This window comes from Arachis ipaensis, chromosome B3, assembly GCF_059453495.1.
Source record: "Arachis ipaensis isolate K30076 ecotype BB chromosome B3, ASM5945349v1, whole genome shotgun sequence".
NCBI classification, from domain to species: Eukaryota; Viridiplantae; Streptophyta; class Magnoliopsida; order Fabales; family Fabaceae; genus Arachis; species Arachis ipaensis.
This window is the reverse complement of record NC_142438.1, coordinates 144,722,824-144,729,791: the sequence shown is the minus strand read 5'-3', so window position 1 is coordinate 144,729,791 and position 6,968 is coordinate 144,722,824. Positions and strand designations below refer to the sequence as shown.

The 6,968-nt window shown below is 31.5% G+C and overlaps 1 pseudogene; it reads right to left on the bottom strand.

Moving 5' to 3' along the window:
* On the bottom strand, nucleotides 1-2,251 carry LOC107633842 (protein FAR1-RELATED SEQUENCE 5-like; annotated as a pseudogene).
* Between the last annotated feature and the right edge of the window lie 4,717 nt (nucleotides 2,252-6,968).

Sequence of the window (6,968 nt, the reverse complement as noted above, 5' to 3'; positions counted from 1 at the left end):
CTAGTCTGACCATTGCCCAAGACTTTGGTTATACACGTCGCTTTCCAAGTAGTCCTGATCGTTATCATGCCTATTACTACGGTTGTTCGCATTCAAGTGGCAAGATAATTGGTTATACCCCACCCTCCTACAAAGACCATACCTCTTAACCCCCTTTCACCAATGGGTGATTAATCAAATCATTTCTTTCCCTCTTTGGGAAGCGGGCCAATTGCGGATCCCTAACGCATCCCTCAAGTGTCGATGACTGTGCCACACCAGTCTGCATACTCGTCTGGCCTAAATCTTTTTTCTGTTTTAAATTCAGTAGCTCATTGCGAAATTTATCCCTCAGCTCATTAAATTCGGCTTTACCAGAAGATGCAAGAACACAAATCTCCCTGCACAGATTGTTTAACATCTAATTATGGCAGGTTCTCATTGATACCCAGTAAAAGGGTCATTTTTCCATAAATTCCCACACTTTTGATCGAGCATTCTTCGACCATTGATCTATAAGAAGACTCTTGGTATCTCTTCCGCATCAAGATGTAGTAGAACTGCCACGATATGATCACAAAGTATGCCAACCGATTCCATCCTGAAGCAGGACCACTTAAATGTTGATCTGTCCCGATAGTGAGACATGTTCCATCCTTTGTTAGGATTTTCCGACCTTGACAGTGTATAAATCTCACAACTTGGTGTCAATGTACATGAACGAACCTTTAGCGTACAACCTCTTAACAACATTGGCCTGAATAACATGAAAATCTCTCTCATCAGTGTGTTGGCGGCAGATCTTTCCAATGCATGTAGTGGACTCTGCAACACTAAATCCCCAACAACAGATGCCAACTCACTTTGTGCTTCCCTTGACCTCATTTGACATATGCATCGCAAGAACTGTTCGATAAAGTCTCTCAAGTTATGTCGAGAGTGCACAAATTTACCAAGCATAGAATGCAATCTCTCACACCTTGATGTTTTTTGAAACCCACCAAAGAAGTGCCCGCGAATGTAAGCAGTCGCCCACATTTTCCTCCTAGCAAACAAGTCACAAACCCATTCATTATGTTGAAGACCAAGCTCCGTAACCAATTTGACCCACCGATCTTCGAACTCTGAAACCTCATAATAAAAAAGCATCCACTTCTTAAATTCAGATGTGAACGTCGGATTGCTGGGATTAGAGGTTGCATTCCTAAGTAAATGCCATGCACACAACCGATGGTAAGCACTTGGAAACACAGATTTGATTGCTTTTTTCATGGCCTTGTCCCCATCTGTTATTACACACCCTGGAGCTTTGCCCTTCATAACCCCAAGAAATTATTGAAGCAACCATGTATATGTCTCCTCCTTCTCATTCACAACAAGTGCTGCGGCAAACACAATGGTTTCGTTAGGATGATTAACCCCAGAAAATACAACCAACGGGCACATGTACTTGTTCTTACAATAAGTCGCATCAAACGCTAACACATCCCTAAACAAATGATAGTCTAGTTGACTACAGCTATCCGACCAAAAAATGTGTACCAAACAACCCTTTTCGTCAGCTAGGTATTGAACTAACGTCCTTGGGTTTTCCTCAGCCATTGACTCCAAGAACTTTAGACAACACATAGCATCCCCCTTATGACCCTCCGTTGCTTCACTGTTTGGTTATGCATATCTCTCTTCAAGAAGGGTACATTTTGGAATCCACCCGTAGTGTGCACAAACGATAAATATATCTGAGGTGTTTTTATCCCAACTTTTAGCATTAGATTCATTTGATCGATGGCGGCATCATTCATCTTCCTAGGCCCGATAAGCATAAAGGTCAATCTATCATCAAGCATGTCATGGTTGTGCTCATCCTGAAAGTATGAAATGATCCATCTACCTCTTTCGACATGTGCATGAACACGCATTTCAGCCAGACATCCGCATCTAGTCTCAAGCTTTGGCTCGCGTTTGCGTCGATGGGAATCATTCTCAGACCCCGGATCTCTAAACCCCTCCCTAAAGCAAACAAATTGTTGCTGTGTCACCTCATTTTTGACATATCTTCTAATCCTATTCTTTTTAACAGCAAATCGTTCATCTTTGAATATAATTGGTAGAAAGAAAATACAACAGTCTGATCCCGAAAATGTAACAACCTAACCTTACTTGCAGTTATTTCTTTTATATTTATATACCCAAGCTCATCAATACCATCAACTAATCTTTCATCCCAGTTGTCATAGAAGGTGTCACCAAAAAATTTATCGAGATTACAATCAATACCCTGCACTTCCTTGGTATAATTTTTTGGAACACAACAACCCTCAATGTCCTCCCATGCCAAAGGATCATTGTCGGCACGCACATCTTCATCTTGCAAAAACAATGAACCCTCGAAATGGTCCATTACTTCCTCATCCAAGCACGCCTATATATAACATCAAACTAGCTCTCAGTACCAACAGTTTTTTTTATTCAATACTTTCAATAGTATATCCATACTCAATCAATATTGAATATCAAATAGCTTATTAAAAAAATATAAATCATGCAGGTTATACTGAAGACATCAGATAAGTTCTTAAACCTATTTTACATTATGAAAAGATCAAATAGCTTCTTCAAAAAAAAGTATGCAAGTTGCACTGAAGGGATCAAATACGTTCTTAACAGTATACTACTTTCAAAAAAAAATACTAACAAGGCAGTTTAACACCATTCTACTTTTAAAACCTACGCGCAAAGTATTATGATTTTTTTGTGCTTCAAAAAAAAAACTTCTAAATTATAATCACACTCCGGAAATATCTATTATAAATAATAAACAAGAATACACTAGTAAACAACAACATACTAATAAATGAACTGCATTAGAATTCAAAAGTGATATCTTAACATAATTTCATCAAATTGTAGTAGAGGCACAATGGGAAAACACAGAAAAGTAATGAGTTGTCATCAACGCTCGAACAAAAATTCCATCCACTGAATGAAAAATAAATTCCAAAACGATCCCCTTAAGGCAACTGAAGTATGCAAGCATTGAAGAACATACCAATTATCAAAGATGCAACCACTCTAGCCCGTGTTAGGGTTTGAGAAATAGGTCCTTGTTTTTTACATGAGGCATTGCACAGCACAACTTTAGCTTCTTTTCATTCTTGGTTAAGGTCATGTACAACGGACTAGCCCAAAACTCAGATAACTGAGCCCAACCCATTGGATGAACTCTTCCATATGCCCATTTGTTCAATAAAGGACAAAATTATAATTAATATTTTTTATTTATCCCGTTAAACAATATACCAATAGTCTAATAATATTAAAATTTATCAAATAACAGGACACCTACACACTTACCTAGTCAAAAGCTTGCACTAGGAAATTCTGTCAACGTTATCAAGAAGTACGTCAGTGGTATCGTTTGAAGCTTCACTTGGAGCGTTGTTAGCAACACTATCAGCGTGTTACTTAGTTCCACAGCCAGGTAGAGCGTCGTGGTTTTATCGTCTTCAGAGAGAAGATGAAAAGATTCTTGGGTATTCTGTAATTAGGAGAAAGGGAAGAAAGGTTAAATGGAAACCCAAAGCACGCACTTAACGCACTATTTCAATCCCTACTTAAAACGACAACGTTTTTGTTTGGGAGAAAGGGACATATCGACCCCTGTCCATTTTTTACTTGCCAGCTTGGCACTTAATGGACACTTGATGGCCAGCTCATCATCATTAAGTGACACGTATATTAATTCTGTTTGTTTTTAAGGTTGGAAGCCACGAAAGAGCTGCCATGTCTCATGGAACACAAAGAGAGGGATTGGGACGTACCTTTTTTTGGATGTTTACTCCTAAATAAAATTCAAAAGCATTAAATATTGTGTCTGTGTTCTTTATGTCTTATTTTCAATATCTTATTTTGTCTTATCCTGTTTTTTTAACTAAACATAACCTTTTATTTAGGACAACTTATCAACTAAATACAGTCTTATTCATACTAAAAGATGCTAAACTTTACTGAACTCAAATTATTAATTGTTTTTTTTATCGTAATGGTTTTAATACGTTCATAGTTGATTGAAATGCTGTGCATCTGAGATTATATGTTTTATAGGTGTTGCATGTAAAAGCTGCCGATGGAAATGTGTTAAATAGATGCATTCTATATATGTCCCGGTGGCTTTCCAATACCCAGAAGTAGCCGCCTGTTTGGCCGAGCTCCATTCGGGTACTTCCTATCCCGAGGACTGAAAAAGTACCGCTCTTGATCCCCAAACGCTGCCTTACCTATATATTCACAAAATCAAGATTAAAAATAATCACTTTAATTCACATGCTACTAATACGAAACCGATAGACGAATTGGGTATGTGGGTTTCAGTAAATGGAAGGAAAGATGAAATGGTGTGTGGAAAAGTTGGGTACTTGGGAGCTCCCATGGATCGAACTTATAGAGATCAACGTCGGCGATGATGGCGATAGGGAGTGGTGAAGAAGAAGCTTTCTTTTTAAGGTAGTGAACGACGAGTTCTTCGTCTGTGGGGTGGAATCGAAAGCCTGGAGGAAGCTGAGGGTGATGATGCTGATCACCCGCTCCGCTCCTGATGATGAATCTGTGCTATTATCCACCATGATCATGGATCAGTGAATGAATATCTTTCAGTATTATTATTAGGGAAGTTCTCTGGTGGCTAAAATTGTGGTGGCTAAAGGTGACTTTTGTTGATTAACAAATATTTTGTTGACATATGGTGGTGTTGGGTAATGCAAAAAAAGTGTTAGGTCAAGGACAAAAGGATAAATGCATGCTCAAAAACTATTTTTTGTTCATGTGAGTCATTAATTCATTATTGAATCATGGCTCTTGTTTTAATTAATTTTGTTTATTTCTTTAAAATTGTATAATAATATGTAATTTGTGTTTATTTAAATACAAAAAATTATTTGAAATTATATTTAAATTAAGGTTTAATTATTTTGTTAGTTCCTATAAGTTTGCGAAATTTTTAATTAGGTCCCTGTACTTTTTTTTCTTTTAATTGAGTTTTTATACCAAAACTTTTTTTTAATTGGATTCCTACACTTTTTTTTCTTTTATTTGGGTCCCTGCATGAACTTTTTTTTTAGTTGGATCCCTATAAAATTAAGTTAATTACTGCTAAGAGAGATCTAATTTAAAAAAAAAAATTGGTGCAGGGACTTAATTAAAAGAAAAAAAAAAGTATAGGAACCTAATTGAAAATTTTACAAAATTATAAAAACTAACAGAGTAATTAAATCTTAAATTAAATATTATTTTAAAATTTTAAATTTATTTTAAATATAATCAGTTAGGTGTAGTTTGAACATATATAATTTAAATTTTAGCATTTATATTTAGAATTATATTTTATTAATTTAAATTAAATAGTGTATTATTTTAAATTATAAGTTAGTATATGTAAATTATATTAATTAGTTTATTATTAATTTTAGGGATAACTAATTAAAATTAAATTCTAAAAAAATTATTTCTATTAAACATGAAAATTCGACCATTAATTTTTTTATGAAATATTCAAAATGTAATCTAAATCATAGTAGTTTTTTTTTTTAATATTTTCTATATGATTAAACTATAAAACCAAAAAAAAGTTTATTTTTAAAAGTTCATTAAATTAATAAATTAAAAGTTTATATTTAATAATATATAATAGATTAAATATTATAATTTTATAACAAGCTAAGTTCGATGTCAAATGAGATAAAAATAAAAATAATAAAAAATAACTATAAATAAAATATTACATCTTAAAAAATAATTGAGATAATTAAATACATGGTTGTAAAATTCTCTAAAGTATAAGTTAAAAATGTTATAAAAAATTTTTAGGCAACTAAAAATTAAAAACTTATCACTTTATCGATTTTTTTTAAAATAAATAGATAATTTTTTGATACTTTTATTTTATGGCACCAATAGAAAAATAATTAATTTAAATTTTTGTTGACAAAATCTTAAATGAAGGTGAATATCAAATTTTTATTTACTTAGAAAATATTTTATTCTAATATAGTTATAATTTAAATAAATTGGTAGATAACTGATATTAATCATGCATTACATAAATAATAAATAAATTAAAATATTTTAAATATATTATTAAAATAGTTTAAATTTATTATATATTATTAAATATAAAATTTAAATCTATTAATTTAATGAACTTTTAAAAATAAACTTTTTTTGGTTTTTTAGTTTAATCATATAGAAAATATTAAAAAAAACCTACTATGGTTTGGGTTACATCTTGAATATTTCATAAAAAAAATTAACGGTAGCATTTTCATGCTCAATAGAAATAATTTTTTCAGAGTTTAATTTTAATTAGTTATCCTTAAAATTAATAATAAATTAATTAATATAATTTACATATACTAACTTATAATTTAAAATTATATACTATTTAATTTTAATTAATAAATATAATTCTAAATATAAATGCTAAAATTAAATTATATATATTCAAACTACATTTAACTGATTATATTTAAAATAAATTTAAAATTTTAAAATAATATTTAATTTAAGGTTTAATTACTCCGTTGGTTTTTATAGTTTTACAAAATTTTCAATTAGGTCTTTATACTTTTTTTTTCCTTGTAATTAGGTCTCTGTACTAATTTTTTTTAATTATATCTTTTTTGGCAGTAATTGACTTAATTTTATAGGGATCTAACTAAAAAAAATGGTGCAAGGACCCAAATAAAAGAAAAAAAGTGTAGAGATCCAATTAAAAAAAAATTGGTGTAAGAACTCAATTAAAAAAAAAATACAAAGACCTAATTAAAAATTTTGCAAAATTATAGGGACTAACAAAATGATTAAATCTTAATTTAAATATAATTTCAAATAGTTTTTTGTATTATTTTTAAATGAACGTACATTACATATCATTATACAATTTTAAAAAAATAAACAAAATTGATCAAAACAAGGGCCATGATTCAATAATGAAT